This window comes from Eumetopias jubatus, unplaced genomic scaffold, assembly GCF_037043125.1.
Source record: "Eumetopias jubatus isolate StellerSeaLion01/CBP00866 unplaced genomic scaffold, mEumJub1_p1.0 scaffold_7, whole genome shotgun sequence".
Classification (NCBI taxonomy): domain Eukaryota; kingdom Metazoa; phylum Chordata; class Mammalia; order Carnivora; family Otariidae; genus Eumetopias; species Eumetopias jubatus.
This window is the reverse complement of record NW_028274813.1, coordinates 99,561,282-99,573,339: the sequence shown is the minus strand read 5'-3', so window position 1 is coordinate 99,573,339 and position 12,058 is coordinate 99,561,282. Positions and strand designations below refer to the sequence as shown.

Genomic DNA, 12,058 nt, shown 5'->3' with positions numbered 1-12,058 from the left:
GGTGGTGTAACAAAATAAATATAAATAAAACAAAAAATTTTGTTAGATTAGGAAAGAAAGCAACTGCCCTGAGAATGTAGGATCTAATGCGGTGAGCAAAACTACCCAAGGAAACAATTTCTCCTTGGATGCAGTCCAACAATTTAAACAAAAGTTGTTTTTGCTCTTCCTACGTGATTTGGGGTCAAAATGTGTAACCTGGAGAATATTAATTAAAGAGTATGTTCTAGGGGTGCCTGGGTGGCTCAGTCGTTAGGCGTCTGCCTCCGGCTCAGGTCATGATCCCAGGGTCCTGGGATCAAGCCCCACATCGGGCTCCCTGCTCCGCAGGAAGCCTGCTTCTCCCTCTCCCACTCCCCCTGCTTGTGTTCCTGCTCTCGCTCTCTCTCTCTCTCTGTCAAATAAATAAATAAAACCTTTAAAAAAAAAAAGAGTATGTTCTAAGGAATAAGAGTCATACAGGAAAAAAAAAGGCAGATACTGACACTTTCAATGATTGAAGAAGGTAAAGGCTTACTGAAAACTGGATTAGGGAAAATACCTCTGGGTAGGGAGCACACCCACAATGTGAATTCAACAATGTGAAGACAAGAAAAAGATAATTTAAACCATGTAGGTTATGCTTGCAATTCTGCTCAATAATTATATACCCAGAATGAACACAGAAAGATAAAATTTTACTATTCTCTAGTTGGTCTCACTTCCCATGTGCCTCTCATGATATGAACATCTTGCTGTGCTGTCAGATTCTAATGTTTAGAGCCATTTATTTTTCCCACAACATGGACCATAAACACAGCCTACGACTTCATCTGGTGTTTAACAATGAAACATGATTCATTCCAATACTAAAGGAAAAACAGGATATGTTGAACTCTGAGAGACTGTACGTCTATATTTTACATTTTACGGGCAACTTTAGGGATTTCCAAGGTTATTTTGACTAAATGACATTTTTGCCTTCTTTGGATCTGTATATTCTGACAGCAAAGTGAAAATCCTTGTGGCAAGAAACAAAAATAGTAAGCTATTAGACAATTGAGGGTACCGGTCTGGAGAAACCAAGGATTTATTATCCTCTATGCTAACATCAGCCACTTTATTCAACAAACCCTTTTTGGTTTTTTTACTCCTAATGACTGCTTAAGGTGATAATTAAGAAGATAGTTAAGGTGCTCCTCTAGCCCAAAGAATTTCATATTTTGGATAAACACAGTAATCTTAACCCTAATGTGGATTCCCACACATGTAAAGCTAGCCTACATGCATTTACTTACATACTTTCTGGGCAATCTTTAGAATTTTGGTTTCAGTATACATAGACTGTGAGTTCTTCCTGAAGGGGATAATCTCTAAAAGAGGCAACTGAGGATTAACAAAAATGACAGGAGAGAAAAGAAAAATATTTTAAATTGAAGCCTGTTCAAGACAAAGGAAAATGACTGAAATTAAGTCCCGGCCTTAGAACCGCCACCCAGAACTGCTATCTGGGAGGAAAATTATTCATTTATAGGGAATAAAATGGGGAAATCCAAGAGTCTAAGAAGAATGATCACCCCCCATGATGGCAAACAGGGTAAACACAAGTTAGGATATCCAAATTTTTTCTATCCCAAGCATCTGGAATCAGATCAGAATCTGGAAATGTCACCGAGGGAACAGAAATTTTAGTCACTTATTAATATTTTAGAAAATACAATATCGGGGTGCCTGGGTGGCTCAGTCGTTAAGCATCTGCCTTCGGCTCAGGTCATGATCCCGGGGTCCTGGGATAGAGCCCCGCATCTGGCTCCCTGCTCAGCGAGAGGCCTGCTTCTCCCTCTCCCACTCCCCCTGCTTGTGTTCCTGCTCTCACTGTCTCTCTCTGTCAAATAAATAAAATCTTAAAAAAAAAAAGATACAATATCACTGATAATATATTAGCTACCATTTATGCAGTTATTGTTTTCATTCAACAAATATTTACTGAGAACATATTATAATGTGGGCACTGTTGTAGGCACTGGGATTAGCCATGAACAGGATACAGAAAGTCTTTGTTCTCATGAAAATTACATGCAAATGAGAACAAACAAGGCACAAATAGACAGTCAAGATAATTTTAGAAAAAAAATTGTGCTATTACGGAAATAAAACAAATAGTAAAAGACGACCATCAACAGGCTCCTAAGAAGCTGAAGACCTGAATCATGAGAAGAACAAGCCACCAGTCAACCACGCCACACAGTGCTAGAGGAAGAGCCTTTCTAGCAAAGGAAACAGTAAAGAAAGACCGTGTGGCAGGAAGAGGCCTAACATGAACAAACAACAGAAAGGGAGTGAGAGGAAAGGGAGATGGCACACAAAGGGATCAGAAATGGTCAAGGGCCAGATCAGGTATGCCTGTAAGGAACTATGTGCCATGTTTTTATTCCATTTTATCCTTACTAAAAACTATTATTTCCAAGGAACTAAGAATTATAAAAGTTAGGCAACTTGCCTAAGGTCTGACAGATAAACATCTGGATCTTAATTCTTATATAAGTTGCTGGTTTGGGTCTCTCTCATTTTTAAAATAAATGTATAGTTATGTGGGCTTTCATACGTTCACTCACCACTTCAGTTCCCATGACATTATTTTCATATAAGATTATTATGTAATTCAACTACAATTTCTTCTACTTACCATGAAGATTTTGGAATTTAGCCTCCACAGTGGGAGAATGCTAAAAGTTTACTAAAATGGAAATAACTGCTACAAGGTAAGAGAAGGACCAAATACTATGGCAAAACAGAAGGGAGAGCCATTGATTCTAGAGGAGAAACTTCACAGAAGAGCTAGTCCTTAAAAGTAAGATTTCCTCAATTGGAGAATAAGCATAAAAGCACATCAGAGGAATGGCAGACAGGAAGGTGGTTATGAAAATAGATGATTTGTTTATTTTAAACAATCAAAATTCTCTATATTCTCCCAGATGTATATAGGTAAAGCAGTCTGTGTCTGACCTATTCCTCCCTTTTTCATTTTATTATCAAAAAATTTTTTTTAATTTAAGTATAGTTGACACAATGTAACATTAGTTTCAGGTGTACAACATAGTGATTTAATCTCTCTACATGTTATGCTCACCACAAGTGAAGCTACCATCTGCCACCATACAATGCTATTACAATACCATGGACTACGTTCCCTATGCTGTACCTTTTATTCCTGTAACTTATTCATTCCATAACTGGAAACCTGTATCTCCCACTCCCCTTCACCCATTTTGTCCCTTCCCTCCCCTCTGGCAACCATCAATTTATAGGTCTGATTCTGCTTTTTGTTTATTTGTTTCTTTTGGTTTTTAGATTCCACGTATAAGTGAGATCATATAGTATCTGTCTTTCATGACTATTTCAATTAGCATAATATCCTCTAGATCCATCCATGTTCTTGCGAGTGGCAGGCTCTCATTCTTTTTTACAGCTGCATAATATTCCATAAAATGGTCAGTTTTATCTCATACTACATAGAGTTCTTTAAAGAAATGTGATTTCACAGAAAATACAATCAAATCCATGATAATAGTCATTCTGTAGATGTAATACAAATCTTACATGACATGATTTTCTTCAGCTAATGACTACTTTGTATTAAAAAAACAGAGTTGTGGGGCACCTAGGTGGCTCAGTCGTTAAGCGTCTGCCTTCGGCTCAGGTCATGATCCCAGGGTCCTGGGATCGAGCCCCGCATCAGGCTCCCTGCTCGGTAGGAGGCCTGCTTCTCCCTCTCCCACTCCCCCTGCTTGTGTTCCCTCTCTCGCTGTGTCTCTCTCTGTCAAATAAATAAATAAATAATCTTTAAAAAAATAAAATAAATAAAATAAAATAAAAAAACAGTGGTCAAAGCCGACTTAGACTTTGTAAAGTAAACCTATTTACAAACCTATTTACACATGTATTTTTTCACATATTTAAACATGATTTGGGGGCACCTGCGTAGCTCAGTCGGTTAAGCACCCAACTCTTGATTTCAGCTCAAGTCATGATCAAGGTCGTGAGATCAAGCCCTGTGTCAGGCTCCACACTAGGCATGGAGCCTGCTTGGGATTCTCTCTCCCTTTCCCCCTGCCCTCTCCACTCCTCCCGAGAGGTGCTCACTTGCGAGTACTCTCTCTCTCTTTAAAAAAAAAAAAAAAGAGTATTTTAAAATAAACAACATGATTTTACCACTAAAAGTTGGAAAGAGAGCCCATTTTTGTATCAATAATGTAACTTGCTCCTGGTATTTATCAAAAGCAAAAGTTCATATTTTGTTTAAACACGGTAAATTACATAAATAACTTTATCTCAAATTTCCTTGCAATTCCCAGTAAATGAAAAAAACTTTCAATTCTCTCTCTCTCACACACACACAACAGAGGATCTAATAGCAACAAAGATATAGCAACAGAATCTTATCATCTGACTGACAGCAACTCCAAAAAGAAAACAGGAAAAAAAAATGACTAAGGAGTAATGAAAGCTACTATAAGAATATTTCTTAAAACTGAAGGACCTAAGCCCTTGCTACCTCTGTCCTCAGAGATCACCATTCTGCTCATCCACTCCCCTCCAGTCACAACAGCTTCTTGGCTTTTCCTTGAGCAGGCCAAGTATGCTATTACTATTTAATCTGCCCAGAATGCTTGACCCCAGATAGCCACAAGGACCTCTCACTTGCTTCCTTTCTGTCTGTGCTCAAATGTTTCTTGTCCTTGAGACCATCCCTAATCACCTTATATTTAAAGAGCTAACCCCATGCCCTATCTTCTCTTTCCAGCTCAGTTATTTCCATAATCACCATTTGTAAAATTTAAAATTTCCCAAATAGAGCCTAGTCTGTTTTCATCATTACCATGTGCCCCAAAGCTGAAAACTCATAGTATTCAATAAATACACGCTGAATTATTAAAGTAATCTAAAATTGTGATACAACTATATCAGGAGAAAGGGTGAAAAAAGAAGTGTGGACTCCTTTTCCTTAAGAGGTCAAAAGATAATGCAAAAGATAACTGTACAGCAATCCTCAAACTTTTTGATTTGTGAGCCCCTTATCCTCTTAAAACTAAGTGAAACCCCCAAAAGCCTTAAATATGTAGGTTATATTAATACAATGTAAGAAAATAAAACTGATACATGCTTAAAGATTTTTTAAAAACAGCAATAGTAAACCCATTACATGCTATTAAGTAACATTTATGAATATATTTTTTAAAAAAGTTAATAAAAATGACACTTACACAATTTTGCTAATCTCTTTAATGTCTGTCTTAACAGAAGAAACATGGATTCTTAAATCTGCTTCTGTACTGAATCTAGTAAGAAATCCAGCTTCACACAAATATGTAGTTAAAAAAGAGAAGTGTCTTTAATAATATATTCAGATAGTGGGTGTGTTATTCTTTGATATTAACCCAAAACTTAATAAATATAATTTTGTAAAGCTTACTTGCAATGTTGAATCTGATACCTTATCTACGAGACTTCATACCATTTCATTAAGAACCTATTGATCTATCTTACCCTTAAGTAGATCTTTCACACACAGCATGATTTTGTAATATCATGCACTGGTCATATGAAAAAAGTTGGTCCACGAAGTTATGCGTATCTTCCAAACACTGACACGTTTAATTATACAATAACCAAAAAAAAAAAAAAAAAATCACATTTGTTAATATCCCCATCAATTTCATCAAAAAGGTCCTGAGAAGCTGCCAAGCTCATAGTGGCAGATATGTTTTCCAAAATTCTAATTTTTGCTTAAAAGCCTTAATTTTATCTCGGCAATAATTTCTATCAGTTGTTTTCCCTAAAGTGACAGGCTCACTTCATTTATTTTTGAGAAAATACATACAAATACTCAAGTTTAAATAACTATAGCTTGTCATTCTTTCAAGTAAAAAAATGGTTCCATTAAAAAAATAAAAAGCAACTAAGTTTGCTAGTTCAGCCTGCAACTCAATCACACAAGTATTTTTCTCCAAGACAAGAATAATTTGGGATGGGGCAGAAGTGCCTTATAACATTCTTCTCATTTTATCACATGAAACATTAAAAAGGTATGTACTCAAGATCAAGATTAGTAAAATTAACAGATTTTACTGCTTTGTAAAGGACATTCTTAAATGAAACTGGTTTTGTCAATGTGTAGTAATGAAAAATATGATGACTCTTAGTACAGTTTTAGCCACTGTCTTAATATGGATTGCAGGGCCAGCAATTTTGCCCATCACTGTGTTTGCTATCAATGCAAATAACAACATAGTTAAGTAGTAAAGAACTTAGTATTACTATGAAACAGTTTCAACCCAGCTGACCTTCTGAAGACCCCCTCAAGAGTCCAGAGACCACACTCTGAGAACTGCTGCTCTGGATACATGTAAAATACTAAGAGGAGATATATCTCCAGGGAAAAGAACTGGGCAATAGGAAGACAGGGATGGCAAGAAAACTTATTTTTTCCCTGTACACCCTTCATACCTTGTGAATTTGGTTCCATTTGTATTGCTTTTATCTTTAAAAATTAAATATAAAAAAAACTGACATCAAAAGTAGCTAAGCAGACACATAAGCATACTATTTAGAAATATGAAAGTAAATACCAGGAAAAAAAAATTTAAGAGCTGAAAGTGTTTCCACTTAGGAACTGGAACTAGGGGAGAGGAGGAATAGCACAGACTGTTGTTTTTCATTATAAGCCTTTGTGGAACCGACTTTAAAAAGCCCATACATATTAACTGTTTCAAAAATTAACTGGTTAAATACCATTCAAAATATTGTCTGGGACCTTGGTGGCTGCTCTTGGTTGGGGCCATCCTGCACCTAAGGCAGGAAGATGGTGGCATCAAGGAAGACGAAAGTCTCTGGAGTCAATCAACTCTAGACTCCAACTCATTACGAAAAGTGTAAAGTACATGCTGGAGTACAAGCAGACTCTGAAAATGATCAGATATGGCAAAGCAAAACTGGTTATCCTCGCCAACTGCCCAGCCCTGAGGAAATCTAAAATAGAATACTATGCCATGTTGGCCAAAACTGGTATGCATCGCTACAGTGTCAATAATACTGAACTGGGTACAGCATGAGGAAAATACTACAGAGAATGCACACTGGCTATCATTGATCCAGGTGACTGAAATCATTAGGAGCATGCCAGAACAAACCGCTAAAAAGCAAATCACACAAAACCTGCCAGAGCTTGTTTAAAAAAAAAAAAAACAAAAAACAAAAACAAAAATACTGTCTGGAAAAATACAAGTGAGGTTTAAAAGATAAATAAATAAAGCAAATACCCATGCTGCACTGGGTGAGAGAATGGCTGTGAAACATACCAAGGTGTAACAGTAACTTTCTGGAACAATGTGCTTGTGAGTTTCTACTCATATATGAAATATTATTCTACATCATAAAAAATTTCATTTAAAAAGTTAGTTTTTTTAAAAAGCAACAATTTCCTCCAGACCAGAAAGTCTGATGACTTGGTTAAAAACAATTAAGTATGAAAAAAAAAAAAATTAAGTATGTAAATCTTACATCATATTTAACAGTTAAGTGGTTAAACCTTCTACATACACAATGTAACACAAAGTAAAATAACATTTTATTTTTTCTATTTCATTTGATCATAATTAAGATCAAATCAGAACTTATTTGGAAGAAATAGAATAAAATAGTTGTTTTATGGTAAATATAACAAATTGCTACATTTTATGTAGTTACTTCATAAATAAAATCTCCACAGAAATATAAACCCACTATCAAAATCTAAGTTTCTCAGATGTCCTGATCCAGGAAATAAGAGATTATTTTTTATATATAAACAGATAACTCAAAAGCAAATTGGACTCCCCACTAAAAGGAACCAGGCCTCCTTAGAGAATAGCTGATTCTAAGACTGAAACAGAAAAGATATAAGATGAGTGGGAACATCTTGCTGTGCCAGAAAGGAAATACTCATAAAAAATTATATATGTCAAAAAGACACAGGAGCCATGGTGGAAAGGCTCCCACCGGACAAATGTGGGACAATTTGAGCATTAAAATTAATAAAGGCAGTAACGGATTATAATCTATTGAATAAAACAGGAAGTACATAAGTCCATATTGGTAATAGATAAAAGAATGCTTCTTCCATACAAGAGAAGGCCTACTTATAAGATAGAGGAGATGGAAGAGTTTGAAAATAAGCATTCTGCAATCACCAACGATCAATACAGGCAAGAATCATCAACGGATGCTTATATAAACATAGTATCATTATCATCCCTGACAAAATTAACAATAATTCCTTGATATCATCTACTATCCATTCACATTCAGATTTCCCCCAAAGTGTTTCAAAAATGACTTTCTACAATGGATTTGAGCGAGGATTTAAACAAGGTCAACACATTGTATTTGGTTGCTATACATAAAATATTTTTAACCTTTCTTTTTACATCGTCTATCAGCAATTATGAAAAAGCCTAACACACAAACCAGTTTACATTTGTAAATTCTCCAGAATCAAACACAACCGAATGCATCTGCTGTTCCCTTTGTTTGCAAGATTCCTCCAGATTACCAGTATGGCTGATTCTTTCTAGTCACTGATCACAAATCAAATTATCACCTCTAAAAAGAAGTTAGGCCCTCCCTAACCATTTAATCCACAGTAGAGCTCGACTTCCATTCATCATAACATGGTCCTATTTTCTTCATGGCATTCAGCACTACCTCAAACTACTGTTTATTATGTTTTCCCCAGTAGAATGTCCACTCCCTGAAGAAAGAGTGCCTTCCTCACTGAAGACCAAGAACAATGCTGAGAACATGAGACATTCAATAAATACATACCAAGTAACTAAATAATAATGCAGTACCTCCACTTAAAATGTAAGCTCAACTTAGTATGCTTTTAAATAAACATCTGTAGCCCACTCCACATGTAATGATATGAACTGAATACCTGTAGAAACCTGGGCCAGTTGTTACCAAGAATCAGTGGGATGCAGGAAAGAAAGAAGAGAGGTGTAAGGCATTCAAATGCAATTCTGGACTTTAACTGACCGATTACAGGTTTCTGGAAGACAAATTATTCAGGATGATTTAAAAAGCATTACCAGAAGTAAAACCAAGTTTCTTCTTTTATTAGGAGAGCTATTAAATCATATATAATATCTATAATGGGACAGAAGCATTATCTAAAACAACAAACATGGCTTTATCATAGTTTCCCCCTCCCCTAATATAAACAGGAAGGAATTTATACTCAGTATAGCACTTCTTTCTGGGAATCGGATCATGATGAACACACCAATAAGTACCAAAAGCTCCTAATCAAAAATACAAGCCACTGAATTTGGGATCTAGAGAAAACTAGAAAACCATCCTACATTTCTCATTTAACAATTGAGAGAGATCTGAAGCTAAGAATGGTTATCAATAAAGTCACAAATCTAACGAATAGCAAGCAAAGCTAGATCTAAAATTCAGAACTCCAAACCAGAGACTCTTCCACAGGATGTCACCCATACTGTCACTTCTTTTCTTCATACTGAAGTCCTCGCTCAGAGGGGGAAATTGTTATTATTTTGGCAAAATAATAAAATGTCTTAAAAATCTAATTAGTTTGATTCAATCAATTTTAATCCTTTAAATTTTATAATGAAAACAACTATTTAGGATTATCTGCTGACCATTCCTTTGCTCTAAACATGTAAATTTTTATTCTCTTATTTAAACATCAGTATAGCTATTTCTCAATTATCTGTAGAAATAAAGTACTGAAATGAAATTTGTCAAGGTGTAACCTCCACTGTAATACACTTTTCACCAAAATAAAATTATTTTCATGACATCTTTCTTCAAAAGCCAACTCCAGTGAAAGAACATGCTAGTGACCAACAGACACCAAAAGGAAAAAAGTAACAGAAAGAGCCACACATATAAGATGCAGCACCCCTGTAAACAAGGAGAGCCTCTATTCTTCCCAGTTTTTCCTACAATATTGTTCAGACTAATTCACAAAAACCCTCACCAGTTTTTTAGACTACTCTGAATCTTAGACGGCAAACAAATGAGAAGGAGAAAGATGTCATTTGTCCAAGGTTAAATGACAAGAGGTGGACAAAAGTAAAATAATTCAAGGCTTTAAAAAAAAAATTAAAGATTCTTTTCAGAGTAAGAGGGCTTCTTTCTCATCCCGTTTTGTCTCACAAAGGCAACCAAAGACTACTGTTTAGTATGAAAAGCAACATAGTTTATATTGACATGAAAAATTTTACTAAAAAACATACAGTAGTAACAAACTATCAAAATGTAGATCTTCACCATAATAAAACTAAACAAAACTAGTATTACAGAACTTGTGTGTAATATCGAAATCACATCCTAACATTTGAAAGCAATAAAACACACACACACAAATGGGAAAGGAAATGGAACCTTAGCTTATCTCTTCCCCAGGCTGTTCTTTTTGGTTGAAGAGGTCCCTAAAACAAGAAAATTAAACATAAAAATACCAGGTGAAATAAAGTCTGGATTAAGTCAGGTTCAAAAGCTAAAAGAACTATAAAATGAAGCCTATGTCAGCTGGCATCTTACCACTCCAGAGAGTTCCAAATTCATACTCCACATAAATCAAGAAACAGGAAAGCACACAATACAATGGAGTCGCCTCACACTACAAACATGAGCAAATTAAATGAATACCCTATACTTCCTGGTATTTTTTAAGCACTAAAACTGAGATTTGCGTTAAGAAGTATCTGTAAAGATCTATTATAACCTATTTAAAAACTATCGTGACAACCTCTATTTCTACAGTACAGGACATTTCCACTACAGCCTTGCCACTGACTCTGACAAATTATCTAAAAACAAAATTAAAATATCGAGCTTCTTTTTTAATGACCAACAAACCAACTCTACACAAAAATCTGACGCGTCTGTATTTCTGCTGTTCCGCGGACGTTTCCTTGATCACATAAGAAGGCAACTCCCTAACCGTCAGGGCTGACTTAGCGCCCTCCAACACGCCGGGTGCGGGTTACCTTCATCACTCCATTGTCAAATCGCACTCCCACGCCTCAGTCCTCAGCCCCCTTCCTAGACTCCAGGGAGAGTCCAAAGAGGGAAAGAAATCCCCTCACCCACACTCCCTTACTGTGGGGTGTGGGTGTGTCTGTAGACGAATGCTTTGCTCAAACACAATTAATTCTACTGCGGAGACCCAGACCCTAAGTCACTATGGAGCCAGCAATAACCGGCCGGTCGCCGACCCCAGCCTTCCGCGGCCGCAGCCCTTCCTCTTTCTCCCCTCCAGGCCGGCCCCTCCCCCGTTGCGCGCACGCGCGGCTTCCAATCGATCCCCTCCCCCCTAGTCTTCTCACCTTAATCATCAGCTTCCCTCTTCCCAGGGTCCGGGAATCACTGACCCAGGAAGACAGGAGATGGAAGAGGGGAAGAGGATGCGTCGAGAGCCAGTGATCTGCGCCTCAGATCTCGGCCTAATAGGCCCCTATAGTCAAGAGCTGCGTCTGTCACCGCCACCAAACCGTACGAGCGGCAGCGCCTGGTTCGGCCCAGTTCACCCGGCTTGGGTTCAGAATGCCTGATTCGACCCCACAAGAACTCCTCCCCCGAAGCTGCGGGCGTTTCTGTGCTGCGGAGACCCAACACCTCCCACCGTCGCCGCCACTGCTGCTGTTCTCCTGCCGCCGCCTAACCAATCCCTCCTCTACCGAGCGAGCACGACACTCAAGGTCTTTACGACAGTTCGGAAAGTGAGAGCGCAGTAGCATTCACGCCTCCATTAATATCTGTTTCTGCGCCTGCTCAGATTCTTGTTTCTCGATGTCCCGCCCTCTCTTCCCCAGCCCTCCCCCTTTGTACTCGCTTTATCAAGTCTATTAACGAAGCCGAACGATTTCATAAAGCTCATTATTTTGTTTTCCTTCGTGATTGTCTTCCACATTTAAGCAAAATACTATTTCTTGGCTAATTTTTTCATAACTTAGAAAGTACAGCTAACCACAGAATCATTGATTATACTTACAATTAAACAAAAACA

At 37.2% G+C, this 12,058-nt stretch overlaps 1 protein-coding gene across 7 annotated transcripts in view; it reads right to left on the bottom strand.

The window, feature by feature from the left end:
* Positions 1-11,750, bottom strand: part of RNF111 (ring finger protein 111) — an 89,856-nt gene extending 78,106 nt beyond the window's left edge. For 5 of the 7 annotated variants that reach the window (XM_028099976.2, XM_028099978.2, XM_088024815.1 and 2 more), the window contains exon 1: positions 11,379-11,749. The gene's annotated coding sequence lies outside the window, so the exon portion shown is untranslated. Of the gene's footprint in view, positions 1-11,039; positions 11,283-11,378 lie in introns of those variants that run through there. The other 2 variants (XM_088024813.1, XM_028099977.2) reach the window with 2 other exon arrangements.
* Positions 11,751-12,058: the final 308 nt, after the last annotated feature.